A 20,147-nucleotide genomic window follows, 5' to 3' on the forward strand; every position below is an offset into this window, starting at 1 on the left:
ATGGGAACATATTTTATATAAAATATCTGTACTGTAGTCAGAATATTTCTATTTTGTAGTCTCTAGTAATATATGGAATAACTGTTATTAATAAGGAAAAACAGATTCTTTATCTTTGAATATGTTCTTTAATATTATTGACGCTCTCGAGACTTTCATTTATTATGTCATGTTAAATGTGTAAAGTCTAAATTGCTAAAGGATTCGTCTTTATTCCATTTTATTTTCAGTGCCCTACTGTGACAGTGCGTTGTCCATAATTGTTTTATTAGTTCTAAATTTATTCCCAGAAAAAAAAAAGAACATCTACAACAGTTTGTCTAAAGGTATTTTTCCCAGGATTAAAAGGATTGTCAATTTTACATGCTGACCTGAAAGGAAAAGGAATAAAAATGAGAGCTATTTTCATTTTCCAAACATGGCCTTTGAAGTCTTCAAAGTGAATCCTCATGGGGAATTTGTCCAGAGAGAAATGCCACTACTGACTGAGTCGATCTCTGAAAAAAAAAATCTAAACAGAATTTTCTCATAGTGATTTCCTTTCTGGAGGACTGATCATTAAACTCTCAAGCCATTTGACACAGTTTCTAAAAGTATAGCATTACTTCTAGCAGAGACTAATTTGGGGAATTACCTTTTTTAAAAGAAATTAATTCTGCAACTTTAAAAAGAGTGAAATAAAGACACTCTTTCTAGCATGAAGAATGCACTCTGTACACCTAAAAGGGTTATTTTCTCTTAGACCCCAATGACTAAATCTGGATGTGAGACCACCAGGGAGCTATGTACTTGGATGGCAATGGCTTGGCCCATGATAGAATTGCTTTTACTGAATTGCACTTGGGCGTGTTGCCACCAGCTATATTCTGGACAGTAAAAGAAACAATCATAAGAAACTTGTTAGCTTTCCTTTTGTGTCAATGTTATTGAGGCCATCAGTCAGTATAGAGAACCACTTCCTCTTCCCAGAGGAGAAATTTCTCTCAGACCTCAGTATCACTAAAAGAAATATCTCTTTGGGCATTGCTACCCTCTTTTCCTACTTCCCTAATTTTATAGATACCATATCTCTTAACTTCACCCTGATTGTTTTGACCTCCAGGAAGTTAGAGTCAACACTTTGGTGTACCTATGCACCTACTCAGAAAGTTATTGTTAGCATTTCTATCTGCTAATCTTAACTCTGAATTTATTATTTTGTTCTCATGATTTTCTTTCTTCTAACACTAAACTATTTGTTTTTTTTCTTATCTTTTTATATAATAGACATTTTAAATATAAAATGTGTACATAAAACAATTGAGTGAGATAGGTGTTTAAAATATATTTTGGCTTTTTATATATAAAATATATAAAATGAAATTCAAATGCCTTTGCTATAATTAATAGCTGCTTGAAATAATACTTAAACTTTATATTATTTTATGGGTCAAATATTTTTCCTATTATAGACAGAATTTAACTTTGTACTTTAAATATATATTTATTGATTTTTAGAGCTAGAGGAAGGGAGAGAGAAAAAATATTGATTTCTTGTGCCACTTATGCATTCATTGGTTTATTCTTTTTTTTTTTTTAATTGAATTTATTGGCGTGATACTGGTTAACAGAATCTTACAGCTTTCAGGTACACAATTCTACAACACATCTTCTATACACTATAATGTGTGTTCGCCCTCTCCCTTCCCAAGTTAGGCCTCAGTCCATCACCATTTATCCCTCCTATACCCTGCTCCAGTTGTATGTACCCTTACTAGGGACCAAACCTGCAACCTTGACCTATCAGGACAAGCTCCAACCAACTGTGCTACCGCCAGGCCTAACTTTGTGCCTTTTTAATCTCCTTTCTTCTTAATAGGTGTCTTTACCTTAGTGGTTTCATATTCTTCTCAAGTTATATTTTTCAATGTTCCTACAAGTACGTCTAATGTCTTCTTGTCTAGTTTAAACTTAAAGCTTTGAATAGTAAACTGCTACAAATTTAATAAAGGTAAATAAACTAATTGGTATGTAATAAGTGAGTCTCTGAGGGTCGTATCTCAACGTCCAGGGCAATGGTAGTCAACCTGGTTCCTACCGCCCACAAGGGGGCATTCCAGCTTTCATAGTGGGCAGTAGCAGAGCAACCAAAGTATAAATATAAAGATAGATTTAACTATATAGTAAGTTGTTTTATAAAGATTTATTCTGCCAAACTTAGCGAAAATCCGACATAAAGTACTTGGGAAGTAATTATTATTATATGCTTTAACTTGCTGTAACGCTGCTTTATAAATTTTATACAGTAAAGTTACTTCCCTACATTATAAATCACCATTACTATGAAACCGGTGGGCAGTTAGAAAATTTTACTACTAACAGAGATACAAAATTGGGTGGTCAGTATAAAAAGGTTGACTACCCCTGGTCTAGGGGCATAAGCAGTACTCTACAGATGTTAACACTAAACTACTTCTGGAATAATTTCTATCAAATTTTATTTCAATACATTTTTAATGTACCAGGGAGAGTCTCAAAGTAATCTCCATGTAATAGTGTGAGTAGTTGCACATATAAAATGAGAACAAGTAAATGAAATTAAGGCATTGAGAAGGTACTGACATTTATTGAATCTTTATTATATGCCAGATGCTTTATATTTGTGTTTTGATTATACTTTTCTTAAGCTTTAAAGATCAGTAAAATATTTTCATACCTCTATGATGTTTCCTGTTTTAATAGTCATCAAAATTATCTGTAGGATATTAGTTTGATTAACAGCTATAAAGTTTTATATTTAGAGAAACAAGCCAAATATAAGAGCAGAAAAGTTCTCATTTATTTTTATTGTTCTATTATGAGAATTATAGAAACTAAATATTTATATTTTATACTGTTTTCACTCAGAACTTTGCTTTATGTCCAACCCAACTATTTAACCTCAGGTATCTAGGATTGCTGTACTATTTACAATCTCAAACATTTTATTATTTTTCTGTTCTCATTTTTTTAAGTTGTTTGTTTTATTTATTTTAGAGAGAGGAAGGGAGAGAGCAGGAGAGAGACAGGAACATCTGTTCCTGTATGTGCCCTGATGGGGAATTGAACTGGGAGTCTCTGCTCTTCTTGATGACGCTCTAACCAATCGAGCTATCCAGCCAGGTCAGTCTTCATTTTTTAAAATAGGACCTGTATTAATCGTTGAGTGTGAGAAGGAGGCAAAATAATTATAAAATTTTCTTTTTATTTGCTTTTTAAAAAGGATTTACATGAAAGAGAATGCTATGAGGAGAAAATCAATGGCTATATCTATGGGATATTGTTATTGTTTACAAATTGGAACAGAATACTCTGCTTTCCAATCCTGTTTCTTTTGTTGCTTCAAACGTTTATGATATGCCTTGACTAGCCTATCATTTTGTTGTTGTTTGTTGTCTTCCTTCCTCAAAAAGAGTTCATGATACTTGTAAAGCAATAGCTTTCCCAGAGCTAAAATGGCGGATTACTTTTCTGAGTGGAAGATGTTTAACATACCTACTTGAAAAGACACATGAACACATATGGATTGACAAGAAACTTAAAATCATGAATTAGGAAACACAGTTCAATGAAGAACTTCAGTATTTATACTCTGCCTGTGTCATGACATAGAGGTTTCATCTCTATTATTAGCTTATTAGATATTAATGATCACCTTTGAACATACATGGTACATGATCTTATCTTAAGGCGCTTGCACCAGACCTTATCCCTTCTTGGATTCTCAAATGTGACCAATCAGATATAGGCCTATTCTTGTTACTTTACTTAACACTATACTTTTCCCACAGCCTTCACATTGCTTATTATTTCCATCACACTTATTACTTTCTAAGGTAATATGAGTTTTTTGGTTGTTTTTTTATTATTATATATCTCCATTAAGAGGTAAGCTCCATGGGCTATTGTGTTCATTAACTTGTCACAAAGGCTTACTTAGCCTAGCATAAAGAAGGTTTTCAAAAATATTTGTTTATTGATTTAGTACATTTTTTACAGTGGGTAGGATTGAAAATAATGCAGATAGATAAGTCTATGGTAAAGAGACATTTCTGGATTAAAGTCTAAACCAACCAATTTAGTAAGTGATAGAATCAACAGTGAAAAATACATTCATGTATGGTTGAAATTTTTTGTCACATATAAATAAAAGTTATTTTGTGTTGAAATTGTGAAATATTAAGGAAAAATAGCTAAAAATAATTCAATATGTTGTTTATTCATTTTTTGTTTACCTACATTTTGTTTTAATTTGACTAGTGGATATGTACATTAGAAAATTTTACAAATATAAAACAAATATTTTTTTGGCATCATTAACCTTCATTTGACTATGAATTGATTGATGCAATAAAATAAGTTGTGAAATGTTACAGTGCCTACCTGGTTATTCACGCTGAATGTAATCTAGCCTTCCTTTGAATTAACAGATAGTTACACATTTCTTAGTCAATCTTTGAGCTCTTTTGTAAAAATGTAAATGCATAATATGTGGAAAAAATAATCTTTGTTACCTCTTCTGTGTCAAAAGGAATAAAAACTATACTTTATGCCAAAATTCTCTTGATTTAGAAGTGAAGAAATTTAGGTGCCAAGTTCTAATACCGAGACAGAAGGCCGCTGCTGCTGTCTAAGCGGTTGTGTTCATTTGGTGTTGTCAGAGTGGTCAGGCATACCAATAGAAGGCTGTCTTCTTGAGCTTGCATCCTCTTCTGTAGAACTAATTATCTGTTATGTTTCTATACTGTGAAGTACTTTAAGTTATGAAGCAGATGCTGTTCTCATAGCTTCTTGATTGCTAGTGAGATTGTGTATCTATTGAAGAGAAAACAAACCTTAAAGGTGAGAAGAAAGTGGGAGACAACTGATATTTCCTGCATGTGTACTATATGTACAAACACATTAATAGTCAATTTATATACATTTGTAATATATGATGGGCCTGAAGAAGAAGTACATTTCTATAATTTATAAATAAAGAATCTGAGACTCAGAGAGAAGAAAAGGCTTTCAATAGGCTACACACTTGTTAAATAGTATATCCATGATTTAAACAACCTGGATTAAAGTTCAAAACCCAATTTTTTCCCACTGCACCAAACCTGCCTGCTGACAAGACTCATCTTGAGTTTTCACTGAGATTGCTACTGCTGTCCTCCCCTTTGAGAATATACTCTGGTTGCCCAGGGTACTTTCCAATGATCTATATTCTTACAAAGATCTCAAAAAACTCTTATCATCAAGTAACTTTGAGAAACACACTGCTCTACAACTTACAATTTTCTCTGTAATTGAAAAAATGTATCTAAGGAACAGACAATTATATGTGGCCCTATGGATGCAGAGCTTTGCTATTAATATTATGCTATTTCTATGCTGCAAATAAAGACTAAAGTCTTCAACATTTTGAAAATTCAAAAAAATGATAAGGCTATGTGAAGCACAGCGTTGTGATGACAATCCCCAACAGAATGTTTAGGTGGATTTAATTATAAAAATGTTTTCTTAAGGCATTATATTTATCAGATCACAAGCCACTTTCTGCAGCTAGGCACATTTTCTGACACCTGGAATGATCCCGAAAGATTATCTGTGGGAAGACCTTATTGTTTTCATTGTGCTCTTATGTTAAGCTGTCCAAAATTTGGGCAGCATTATTGAATTACATTTCTCAGAAGCTTCAAGTCTCCATATCTGTAATTAGTGGTTTCTGAGTTTTTTTGTTACACTGATCTATTCATCACCACAGTCTCAGTTAATTATTCTGCTAATGATTTTCATGGTATAAAGAATCTACAGGCCCCGTTGTAAAGATATTTTACACAGAGATTATTGGAAGGACTGACACTGATGACACTGTAGTGAGATAAAAAAGCTATTGGACGTATGTTTTTGTGAGAGATGATTGCTTTCTTTGTATTGTATTTGTTTTGAATGAGACGTTAAAGAAAAGTAAATATAATGTAATTTTGTATTTAAAGATGATAATACTCTTAGTATGCACGGACGTGGGAAAGGAGTCAACCAGAACACAAACAGAAAATTAAACTTTCTCTGCATGCCAGAGCCAGTGGCAATCGTAAATTAGTGACTAGTCTTTCTGGAGATGAACCTAGATATGCTTTTAAAAAAAAATTATAAAATGAAATTACTACTCCATCATGTGTTTAAATTTTAAAATATATGATATAGAGAAAATAAAATTATATTATTATTTTTCTATTCCTTTTGGACTACTAGTTGGAATTTGAGAATAAGTATAGTTCTCCAATAGATATGGCACTAATATTTAAGAACATTTCTTTTGAAAACTCACATAATTATTAACCTTGCCTAAGGAAACTTAATTTTATAGAGAGATTCAAAAGTGTTTTAGCCTCACCCACTAAAATAAAATTAGGATTGAGTTGAAACAACCAGGTAACTTAATATATAAAATAATTTTTAAAGAAAATATAAAGTCTTCAAAAATTTGCAATGTTTATTTTTTGTAAAATGATATTAAATATACAAAATTATCTTTTATATTCTTTAGAAATTCTTTTTTAAGTTGAAAAATGATTATTTGAAACATTAAATAACAAAATGTTTAAATATATTATTGTAGTAAATTATATAGCTCCATTAAAGTCAGATATATTTTTATTGTTTATTTTGTTTACTGAAAATAATTATTATTGTAATTTTTTTATAAATCTCTCATTTGCCTTTAGAGCTTTACTCTTATTTTGTCTCAATTATTTATTTATTTATTTTATAAATCAAAACCAATTGTATGAGTACACTCAGAATATGGGTGATGGACTCTGAAGCCTCTGAAATTAAATGGTAGATCAGATATTTGTTGCCAGATTCTGAGCTAAAATAGAGCAGTTACAAGATTTTTTGTGTATCCATATGAAAGGAAAATTTAATAGCAAATGACATAAAATCATTTGGCTCTATGGGTCAATGACCTCTATGAAAGTCAACTCCAACAACAACAAATTTTTTTAAAATCCTATAAACTAAGTCCAATGTGACAATTTTAAGGCTGAATATGTAATATCAGAACAAATATTAACTACTGAATAATCTTCTTTCTTTTCTCTTTTTTTTTACTTATTAAGTGAGAGGCAGGTAAACAGAGAGACTCCCGCATGCACCCTGACAGGGATTTACCCAGCAAGCCCCCTCCTGGGTGATGGTCTGACCTTCTGGGGCCTTGTCAAGCTCTTTTTATCGCCTGAGGTAAGGTCTTGGAATCATCCTTTGTGCCTGGGGCCAATCTGCTCCAATAAATTGATCCTTGGCTGCAGGAAGAAAAGAGAGAGAAGGGAGAGAGGGAAGGGTAAAGAAGCAGATGGTCACTTCTCTTGTGTGCTGTGACCGGGTATCAAACCAGGACATCCACATGCCAGGCCAATGCTCTACCACTGCGCCAACCTGCCAGGGCTGAATAATCTTCTAAACTTATTCTATGCATTATTTATTTATTTATTTATTTATTATTTAGTTAGTTTTATTTATTTATTTTTTCTTTTCCAAGTGAGAGGAAGGGACATAGAGACACAGACTCTCACATGTGCCCAAACCGGGATCCACCCAGCAAACCCCATCTAGGACCCATGCTCTGTCCTTCTGGGCCATGATTGCTATTTTTAGTGCCTGAGCGCCTGAGTGGGAGGCTGTCCTCAATCCCTTAGCCTTACGCTCAAATCAATAGAGCCATGGCTGGAGGGGGGGGGGGAAGAGAAAGAGAGAACAAAAGGGGAAGGGAAGGAGTGGAGAAGCAGATGGTCGTTTCTGCTATGTGCCCTACCTGGGAATTGAACATGAGACATCCACATGCCAGCTGATTCTCTACCATTGAGCCAACTGGCCAGTTAATTTTGAGTGTTGTCATCTGGAAACAGTATTTTGAATTTTTGTGAAAAAAATAATAGCAGACTTTAATAGATCATTAGATTTCTGACTGCTAGGAATTCCCACAGCACAGGGTCTAATTTCTTAAGATTTGAAGAGCTGTTTTGATATAAAAAAAAGACACAATTAATACTACTGCAACCAGCAGAATTACCCCCAGAAAATGTATAAAATGTTTTGTTTTCAAAAATCTCTATCTACCTATCTACCTACCTATCTATCTACCTATCTGTCTATCTTTTTATCTACTTATCTATTTGTGGCTTCTGGTTATAAAGAGGAGCAAAATTTTGAAAACAAGTGTCCAGATAAAGGCTGACTGAGAAGTTCCAGAAGCTGATGTGCTTACTGCACTTAGTTCTACCCTAGTGTCCTATGAGCACTTTGGGACAATAAACTCCAGATTTTTCTCATTAAGAACATATAACTAATATCTCTACAATATTTCAAGCTCTTTGGCCACTTCTAACCTAGAGATGTCTCTGAACCCTGGCCTGGCCTAACAATTATATAGTTCTGGACATATGACCTGACAGGAACATGTTGACATTGGACAAATCACTTAACTTCTCTGAGACTTATGTTTCTGAAATATAAACTAAGTGGCATAACACAAGTCATAAGTTTTTAAAAAGATAACTGAACCAAATTAGTCAAAGATGACACAACAAGAAACAGATACAGGGATTGATTTTCATTCACATCCCCCTCCCTTTTATGTCTAGTTGACATCTTTTTTATTTTTTTCCTACCATATTTTACTTTTTTTAATTCATTATAAATCAGGAATATGTATCACATATTACAGTGTTTTTCAACTGCTGGTCTGCAGACTGGTGCTGATCCACCAGAAATTTCATGCCGGTCTATGAAAGTGTTAACTATCCTGATGTTGTATGAAGATTATAGACCTACTGATCTTAGTCAAATTTTCTTATATTCAAAGTAATTGCCACTTATCAGCCTGTATTATCAATGAAAATGCCATTGAGGTTGTCTTAGATATCTTAGTAAGCTTATTTGAACAACCTTTTGCACTATGCAAAACATTCACAAATCCTGAGCAATAGACAAAAAGGTATTTGGATAAACTTACATAGTGTTAGATGCATCAGTACATGTGAAGTTCAGAAATCAAACACCAGGTTATACCAAGTTACACTGTTTTGCACTGTAAAGCAAAACTTTATTCATTGCATGTTTTCATTTTCAGCTGTCTAGGTTAGACACAGGCTCTTATTACCACCACAGGCTCTTTGTAGTTCATTTTTTTCCATGTTTGTCCAAATACCATTCCAACAAATTTATGTCATGTTCAATGCATCGTACATATGGCATTCAGAAACCAAGCACTGGTTTTCATCGTAATGCACTATCATGCACAGTATGATACAATTTTTTCTATTTCTGACCTTCTCCCTTCCTCAATAACACATTTTTTATACCCTTGCACCAATAGTCATGCGTGAACTCTCCTGTTCAGAATGTGTCTATATTGTTTGCAAATAAATGATTGTATATTTAGTGTCATTGTGCTGTAAATTTTATTTATTTATTTATTTTTGATTAGTTTAAATGTGGTGACATTGATTAATCGGGGTACATAGGTTTAGAGAAAACATCTCCAGGTTATTTTGACATTTGATTATGTTGCATATTCATCACCCAAAGTCAAATTGTCTTCTGTCACCTTCTATCTAGTTTTCTTTGTGCCCCTCCCCTCTACTGACTCCTTCCCTCTCCCCCCCCCCAGTAACCACCACACTCTTGTCCATGTCTCTGAGTCTCATTTTTATGTCTCACCTATGTATGGAATCATATAGTTCTTATTTTTTTCTGATTTACTTATTTCACTCAGTATAATGTTATCAAGGTCCATCCATGTTGTCATAAATGATGCGATGTCATCATTTCTTATGGCTAAGTAGTATTCCATATATATGTACTACATCTTATTTATCCAATCCTCTATTGAAGGGCTTTTTGGTTGTTTCCATGTATTGGCCATTGTGAACAATGCTGCAATGAACATGGGGCTGCATGTGTCTTTACGTACAAGTGTGTTTGAGTTTTGGGGGTATATACCAAGTAGAGGAATTGTTGGGTCATATGGTAGTCTATTTTTAATTTTTTGAGGAACCGCCATACTTTCTTCCATAATGGTTGTACTACTTTACATTCCCACCAACAGTGGATGAGGGTTTCTTTTTCTCCACAGCCTCTCCAACACTTATTATTACCTGTCTTGTTGATAATAGCTAATCTAACAGGTGAGGTGGTATTTCATTGTAGTTTTGATTTGCATTTCTCGAATAGCTAATAAAGATGAGCATCTTTTCATATCTGTTGGCCATTTGTATTTCTTCTTGGGAGAAGTGTCTGTTCATGTCCTTTTCCCATTTTTATTGGATTGTTTGCTTGTTTGTTGTTGAGTTTTATGAGTTCTTTGTATATTTTGGATATTCGGCCCTGTAAACTTTAAACCCTACAAAATGGAAAGAAAGAAAAGAACAAAATATTTTAAACTTCTTTAAAAGTGAAAGGGATAGTCAAAAGAAAAGTAGTGATAATATTGAAAGTAAGCCAAGTACTTGTGCTTCAAGTTTAAAAGAAGCAGTAAAAAAGAAATTGTTGAGATGTACAGGTTTGATAGGAGATCACACTGAGGTGGTATCTGTCCATTTCTTTGTTACTAAGGCATCAATCTGATTCTTGTCAATGAAACATTCTGATAATTCTAAGTGGGTCATGGTGATTTCCTCTGGCTTCCAGGGTCTTTTTTTCTATTTTTTATTTTTTTATTTAGATAATTAAATTTAACAGGGTGATGTTGGTCAACCCAAGTACATAGATTTTGAGAAAACATCTCCACCTCATTTGGACTGTTGATTATGCTGTATACCCACCCCTCAGTCAAATCACCTTCTGTTACCCTATATTTTATCTTTAAGCCCTTCCCCTCCCTTCTCCCCCTCCCTCTCCTCCATTCCTCTCCCCGTGGTAACTACTGTACTCTTGTCCATGTCCCTGAGTCTCATTTTTATGTCCCACCTAAGTATGGAATCATACAGTTTTTAACTTTTTCTGATTTACTTATTTCACTCAGTATAATGTTATCAAGGGCCATCCATGTTGTCATAAATGATACTATGTCATCATTTCTTATGATTGGGTAGTAATCCATTGTATATATGTACTACATCTTCTTTATCCAATCCTCTATGGAAGGGCATTTTGGCTGTTTTCATGTCTTGGCCACCTTGAACAATGCTGCAATGAACATGGAGGTACATGAGTCTTTTCATAACCATGTTTTCAAGTTGTGGGTGTATATACCTAGTAGAGGAATTGCTGGGTCATATGATAGTTCTATTATTAATTTAGTTTTGATTTGCATTTCTTGAAAAGCTAGTGATGGTGAGCATTTTTTCATATATCTGTTAGCCATTTTTATTTCTTCTTGGGAGAAGTGTATGTTCATGTTCTCTTCCCATTTTTTTTTATTGGATTGTTGCTTTGGCCCTTTTTAAAATCTCTTGATATTTTTAAATAAAAATAAATTCTGGCTTTAAAAACTTAAGAAAAAAGAAAACTACATACTACATGATCCAATTTTTAATGAAATTTCCAGAATATGCAAATCTGTATATGGAGAAAGCAGATTCCTAGTTGCCAGGGGCTGGGAGAAGAAAGGGATGGTGGGTGGGAATTACTGCTAATGGGTCCAGGGTTTCTCTTGGGAATGATGAAAATGTTCTGGATTTAGACAGTGATGATGGCTGCACCACTCTGTGACTAAACTACTGAGCTCTATTTTTGAAAGGGTGAATTTAGTGGCAGGTAAGTGTCAATAAAGCTTTTATTTAAAGTAAAAAAAAAATGAGTTGATAATTTCAAAAATGCACCAGAAAGTAAAAAACAAAAACAAAATTTGTTAGGCAGTGGTAAGAAGTATTTAAAACTTGATTTTACTGTAGCACCTGATAGTGAATTATCACCACAGACTTTGTGTCTAGTATATTTTGAAATTCTACAGTTTGACATTCTGTCAAATGATACAATAAAACCTTTTAAACATATTTATCATTTGCATTTGAAGCACAAAAATATTATTGAGAAGCCACTGGTTTTTTTGTTTTTTTTTTTCCTAAAGATTACACAACCAAATGAAAAATAAAAAAATTTCAATGTAAAAAGTGATGACTAAAGACAAATCACTGCTTTAAGTATTTTATTTCACTGCTCTTCAAATATTAAAAAAAATATATTCACTATTGATGAAGTATTACCAAAGCTCTGCAGCTTAGATGTCACTCAAGAAATATTGGGTCCTCAAGTCACACAGAAACTTGAGGTTTACTGCTTTTGGACAATACTATGCAGAGAAGAATTATTGATATGGCCAATTATATTAAAGAATGAATTATAGATGGGATAAAAAAATCAAAATGTTTTGCCATTTAACTTGATGAATTAACTGATGTGAATAACCGTGCTAGTCTATTTTGCTCCATGAGGTATATTGTTGATAAAGACGTTAGGAAAGAATTACTCTGTTGTCTTGATCCACTTGGTCAGACCACTAGGTCAGAGATATTTAATATTTTTAACGAGTACTTTCAAGCAGAGGGCTTAGACTAGGAGAAGTACATTGGAGTGTGTATGGACAATGCTGTGAGCATCATCTCAGCATTTAGTTGCAAAGATACTTTTTCCTTAATTAAACACAACAATGAACAATACAATGAAGATTGTTCATGTTATTCATAGAGTTTGAACTTCAGACTTTTCACTAGTTTATAAAAGCATGGATTCTCAATACAAACAACTCCATCTTTATATGAAAATGAGGTGTATTTCAAGAAAGGTTATGTTATTTCTTTTTAAACTGAGAGAAGTAATACAGTTCTGCAAGAGCAAAACTCTGCATTAGTAGAGATTTTTTTGGATGAAGAATGGATAAATAACCTTGCACATATAGCAGATATATTTAGCCTCTTTAATAAATTAAATATTTCTTTTCAGGGGTTTACCACAATCATTTTTCCATTATAAAATAGGATAAATTTATTCAAAAACAAACTTGATCTTTAGGAAAGTCACATACAGAAAGAAGATGTAGAAATGTTTTTACTTTTCCAATACTTTTTGATTGCTGCATATATGAATCAAAATTTATATTTAATGTAACAAGTCAACATTTAGGAGTATTAGTTAAAAACTTTGATCATTAGTACTCTGAAAATGAGGATCTCTGTAGAGGTAACCTCTGGATCAATAAGCCATTCATGGAAAATATCAACTCCTGCTCTCTTAATCATTATGGCAAAGAAAAACTGATACACTTATCCTCTGTTATCACTTTGGTGTCCAAACATAAAATGCAATTATTTCACAATTTTGGATATCACTGGAAGAATATCCTTCTCTTAGTTACAAACCTATTAAATGTTTGTTTGTTTTTTTTTGTATTTTTCTGAAGTTGGAAACGAGGAGGCAGTCAGACAGACTCCCGCATATGCCCGACCGGGATCCACCCAGCATGCCCACCAGGGGGCGATGCTCTGCCCATCTGGGGCATTGCTCTGTTGCAACCAGAGCCATTCTAGTGCCTGAGGCAGAGGTCATGGAGCCATCCTCAGCGCCCGGGGCCAATTTTGCTCCAATGGGGCCTCGGCTATGGGAGGGGAAGAGAGAGACAGAGAGGAAGGAGAGGGGAGGGGTGGAGAAGCAGATAGGCGCTTCTCCTGTGTGCCCTGTCCGGGAATCAAACCTGGGACTCCTGCACACCAGGCCGACACTCTAACACTGAGCCAACTGGCCAGGGCTTCTATTAAATTTTTAATCGTATTTTTACTGACTTGTGTGAGAAGACTTTTTTTGGCTCTAGCTCTAATATAGAACAGAAAAACTGAGTAGATGTCGATGCAGAGCTTTCTCTCTTAGAAACAAAACTGCAGCATCAGTTATCAAGTATTCTTGCAAAGAAGCAAGAGCTTATTTTGCACTAGCTTTACTTGAATTAAATATTGTTCTCTAGAAATTTTAGTTCTCTGCTATTTAAAATATATTTTTACTGTTCATCTGGTTATTTTAGAAATTTTTTTTTATTTTATAGTATCTTAATTAAAAGATAATGCACAAAATACTGATAATGGTTTTTATTTCAGTGTTAGTGGCCCCAGAAGTAATTCTGTTTTCACTGATGCTTGAATGTAAAAAGGTTTAAAACCAGTGTTTTAACCAACTGAATGACCCAGTCAGGACATAGTCCTTTGAATTTAAAGACATTATTCTTAAAAAGCACCTGTTAAGAAGCACCAGGGAAGACCCACCCTAGCAAGCCTCCCTGTGGATTTGTTATTATGACAGAATTTCCTTGGATGATTTAAAAATGTGTAACATATTGACTTTTATATATTGTTTTTGGTTTTGGTCTTGTTTAATAAAAGCTTTTGCCTAATCTGAGATTGTAATATTGGGGAATAAAATGGAGGTGAAAGGATTATATACTCAATATATTCAATAGCAAAAATGGAGGTAGAAAAATTCAAAAGTTGATACTGATTGTCTTTATATGAGAAGATTCTGGTCTGATATTGGCAGTAGTATTGATCATGAAGAAGAGAGCAGTTTGAAAAGTATATTTAACAAAGCTAATAGGACAGTATTTTCTTGCTATAGGTCAGAAAATGTTAACTAATTCAAATTGAGGCAATAATTATTTTGTGACTTGTAACAATTTACTTAGCAATTCTGTATCTAAGTTTTCTTATCTATAACATAAAAATGTTAAATTCAGTTTTTTATGAAGTCACTTTTATGTTTGAAATACTATAATTTTAAAAAAGTCTCTAAAGACTGAAAGTAATAAATCTATCCCTGTTTATTAAAAGGGAAAATATGAGAAAAAATGGGCAGACAAGTAAAAAAGGAGCACATAAATAAATAACCAGACATTACTTAATTGAAAACTCAGCTCTTTGGAATACAGACAAAATTTTAATTGAAATAAAAGTAAGGCTGAATAACCAAAATATATATTCTAATATGTATTGCATGCCACCCACAGTGGATAGTAAGTAATTAGTTGGATAAGATGAAGCATTTCCTGTCCATCAAAAGCTCTTAATCTCAGTTGTACCTGTGAACAACTTGAAATGAAAAACCCAGGGTTTGAGTTTTCTGAGAGGTGAGATTACATTCATTATTATGTTGCTCAGGAGCTATTTATTCCACAAATATACAGGCTTTCTGAATGTTTAAATTAGGGCTTTCCAGTGAATAAAGAGCTATCTTCCATTCAGCAAGTGGTGGCAGATCATATATGTCAAGGAAAGAGATGCAAAACTTTTCTCATTGCCGATACTCAATACTCAGATTTATTATTCTATCTATAATCCTCTATTTTATACTCTAAAGATTATTTCTTTTTAATAGCTATATTAGAATTAGGTGCTGAATGAATTTAGCTCTTTTATATGCTTTACCTTAACATTCAACTCATGAATATGTAAATGACTTTAGGATGGTTTCTCTGTAGATATTCCAATGAAAACTAATATGCATAAAAGTAGATAGATATTTTCTAAAAGTAAAATTAGTCTGTTAATGTTTTCATAAAATGAGAGATACTTTATTATATTATGTACTATAATGAACCAGGAAATGTGAGCTCTTATTGTGTGCTTTTCATGCATTGGAGAGTGTGCTAAGTACTTCACAGGCATTATCTCATTTTACTTGCACAGAAATTCAGTGAAACACTAGATAAGGTTATTAATACCAATTTAGAGATGTGGGACAGTCTATAAAATGGAGCAAAGAATTAAAGTTTAAAATAAGCATTTTATATTCATAGGTAGAGATAGCTCTCAAGAATTTGATTAAATATAAAGGAAAACCTAACAAAATTAACAAAATTATGATAGTGGCAATGCTTTAATTTCATTGAAAAATACTTTACTTTAGCAGAAATCTGAAAACTCATGTCAATATTAAAGAAAATCTGACCAAGTGTCATGCTTATAAAATAAAAATGAATCTATATCAATATCTGGTAAATTGTTCCACTTTTAAAATACCTATTTAATTATAATAGTCTATTTTTTCAGAGAAAAATTTGAAGTTTCATTTTTGGCAAAAAACGATTTTTATTGTCACATATTTCTTCAAAAGTATTAAGGTGAATGCTACTCTTAATCTTTTGATATTTGAATATTTTTCAAATTTCATTATGTTTCATGAAGAATACACATATATTATAAAGGTATATTTTTTCATGGAATAGTGAAGTCTCAAGTATACTTAGTACAAATTTCCACTTTATAATAATTTTAAACTATTATGGGATATTTGCTGAGCCTGTGGGCAATGAAAGGTACTAAATAAAATTACAAAATTAAGCATGTTATTCAGGACTTATCATTTGGAGCAATTTATATATAAAATGGAATGTATTTTTAGTTAAGATTGACTATTGTTTTAGATTATTTCATGCTCGTATTTTATTTTTCCTAAATATTATATTTTCTGATTTTTGTACACCATAATTTTATTAAAATTCTAAGTGACAGAAATTTATATGGAAGAATTAATTACAAGCATTCTTTAAAAATTAAAGAGCCAAAGTATATGACTGTCTTAAAAAAAAATCATTCTTAGTTCTGTTAATTCATTCTGTATTGTGAAAATATTAGACTTGGAAAACATATTTATCAAGAAGTACATAACATAACAGTGCATGCTTTTAATACAAAGGAGCTAAGAACACACAATGGAGAAAAGAAAGCCTCTTCAATTAATGGTGCTGGAAAAACTGGAAAGCTACATGCAAAAAAATGAAACTTGAATACAGTTTGTCCCTCTGTACAAAAATTAATTTAAATTGGATCAAAACCTAAATATAAGATCTGAAACAACAAATTACATAGAAAAAACCTAGTTACTAAACTCATGGATGTTGAAAGTAGAGAGTAGTTTATGAATTTGACCCATAAGAAAAGGGAAATAAAGGTAAAAATAAATGAATGGGACTATATCAAACTGAAAAGCTTCTGCACATGTAGGTAGAGCACAGAGAACATTCCTACAGCTGTGGCTGACGCAATGCTGTGGGAACACTCCAGACCTGAAACCCTCCTGGGCACACCCAGGAGGGAGCTCGCCCGCTGTAAGGAAGTGACTCAGCGCCAACCAGGCAACTCCCTGATCTTTTTATCCATTGGCTTTGAAAAACACGCTGTAACACCGTATAGGCTAAACCTGTGTATATAAGCTATCTTACTTCCTGAATAAATCAGATCTGCGTCACTGAACCTGGTCCCCAGAGTCGGGTCTCTGTGTCTCCATCATCCTCATCCCCGGTGGGCCTTGTGCACATTCTGGTGCCTCGAACAGGGACCTAACCGGCACCCAAGGGACAGATGAGTGAGCTTCTGCAATGGAAAATCTTTTCCCTTACTCCCGAGCCCCGCAAGCTCAAGCCCTCTGTGCCCTATTGCAGAGTAGGCAAGTTAGAGTTAGTGAAAAGGATCTTTGTACCTACTAAAGAATCCTCTCAGGTTTCAACCTTGGCTCCGGGATGCGCCTTTTGGGACCTCGATACTTGGGCCCAAGCTTTCCAGTGCATCTGTTCCGCCAAAGTACATGAAGGACAAACCTTCCCTCTCGGCCTCATTCCTGCCCTGTTAGTGATACATGCCTGCCTGACCAGTGCTCCTCCTGGGGACCCTCCGCCAGTGCCAAAGATATTACAGGCTACCCCTCTCTCTGGGGAGCCCCTACCTTCCTATTCACCCCCCTACACTGGGGAGGAAAGTAGTTTAGCTCCGAGTTTGATGGACTTGCAGCCAAGCATGCAGAAACGAAACTAGATATATTAGAAACCGCACCATCAGCTCTGCCACCTGAAGAAGCGGAAGTTGCTACTTCTGCATTCCCTGCCAGAGCTCAATGCCCCACCCCAGCCTCTACCCCAGCTTTAACTCTAACACATGTTCCTGCTGTAGACCCATGGGTCAGCCTATATGCCCCCATGTGTCTTTTTCTTTTCTCCCCTCATTTGTCTTTCTGTCTTGTCTATTTTTCTATATCTCTTGCTCTCTCTCTCTCCCCTTCCCTCTCTCTGAAATGACGCTGGAAGGACACAATGGCGGGGAGCACACCCTCTTCTAATGCAAGGGAGAAGTTATGCTTGTGTTTTTCAGCCAATTTGGATCCCAGGAACCCCCCAACCTGCTTGACAGGGTTTCTTAAGTGGTTCAGTCTTCACCCATCCAAAGCCACAGTCCTAGCCTCCTCCACACTGACTACGCTTGAGGGGAGGAGGTCTTCAGTGCTCCAGAAGAAGATCTTGCGGCCGGCATGCGCGCCCCATCACCTGGGGGGATGTGGAGGCTTTGGTGGAGCAGGCTCAGAGAATGGTCCCTGATGGGCCCCCAAGGCCCTGGTACTCTGTTTCTCCTCATGTGTGCCATTATCACCACAAACTCCCAGGTGCAAGGAGATCCTCACGTCTGGGCAGCTGTTCCCCACCCTGGCATAATTATGCCTGTTGAAGTTAATAGCCCAGAGTTTCCAGCAGTATATTCCAGTAACTGCTCCCTTAGTCTCCCTTGTGACAATAGTTGCCAGAAATCGCAACAGTGGAACGGCACTATATGGGGTAACCTCAGTGACCCAATGCTACTTAAGTTTACTCTGAATAATAACACCGTCCCCTCAGAGGGGTGGATCCTCCTTCGAAATCATACTACGGGAGACTTTGCTGAAAATGGTACTACCAACCAAGGCTCAGTACTTGGCCTACAAACCCTCCTCCCCCTAGCTACCAACAGCTGGGCCTGCCCCACTAACCTTGCCTTCCCAGGATCGCCTTTTGCCCGTTCCTGTATGACGAACATCTAAGAACACTCCTGACAGAAGGAATTCCCTGGAGAGACTGCCACATTGCCTCTGGCCCAGATGCGTGGACCGTCAACCTTGGAGTTTGGCCTCGGAAGCTGAAAGATGGAATACAACCATATGCAGTACGCAGCCCGCGGCAAGCCATTCGTTCTTTGTTTGGATGCTGGGACCTTTGTGAGAAGGAGGTGTGCATGGACCTACGTCAATTTGTTACAATGAAAATGGAACTGTGTTTAACAGCACCCGGAAGGTCTCTGTAACACAATGGGAGGGAAGTGACATCCCGACCCCTAGGAGGAATCCCCTGTTTAAGACCCCTGTTCTATTTCCTAACTAGTCAAACATTACAGAAGCTTGCCTCATTGTTTAATCCAGCTAATCTATTAGCATATAGTATAATAGGTATTATAGTTGTTTTAGTTCTACTAGGGTTCTGTTGCATAGTGCGTAGCATTCAGAAGGTACAACAGCAACAAGCAGTCATCAGGCAAATTCAACTGGCCTTAATTAAAAGAGAAGGAGAAGATGTAGATAGAGCACAGAACACATTCCTAGCAGCTGTGGCTGACGCAATGCTGTGAGAATACTCCAGAACTGAAACTGTCCTAGGCATACCATAGAGGGAGCTCACCCACTATAAGGAAGTAACTCAGTGCTAACCAGGCAGCTCCCTGACCTTTTTAGCCATTGACTTTGAAAAACACACTGTAACACCCTATAGGCTAAACCTGTGTATATAATCTAGCTTACTTCCTGAATAAATCAGATCTGCATCACTGAACCTGGTCCCCGGAGTCGGGTCTCTGCGTCTCCGTTGTCCTCACCCCTGGTGGGCCTTGTCCACATGCACAGCAAAAGAAACTGACATCAAAACAAATAGTCAATCAAATGAAAGATGATATTTGCAAGCAACAGCTCCCATAAGGGGTAAATATCCAAAATATATGAAGAACTCACAAAGCTCAGTAACAATCAAGCAAACAATCCATTTTAAAAATGGGGAGATGAACTGAAGAGACACTTCTCCCAAGAAGTCATACAAATGACCAACAGATATATGAAAAGATGCTCATCTTCACTAGCTATCAGAGAAATGCAAACCAAAACTACAACATGGTACCACCTCACACTAGTTAAGATTGGCTATTATCAACAAGATAGGTAATAACAAGTGTTGGAGAGGCTGTGGAAAAAAAGGAAACCCTCATTCACCACTCGTGAGAACGTAAACTAGTACAAGTATAACGATTATGTAAGAAAGTATAGTGGTTCCTTAAAAAAATTAATAATAAACTGCTATATAACCTAACAATCCC

Source organism: Saccopteryx bilineata, chromosome 5, assembly GCF_036850765.1.
Source record: "Saccopteryx bilineata isolate mSacBil1 chromosome 5, mSacBil1_pri_phased_curated, whole genome shotgun sequence".
In the NCBI taxonomy this organism is placed as follows: Eukaryota; Metazoa; Chordata; class Mammalia; order Chiroptera; family Emballonuridae; genus Saccopteryx; species Saccopteryx bilineata.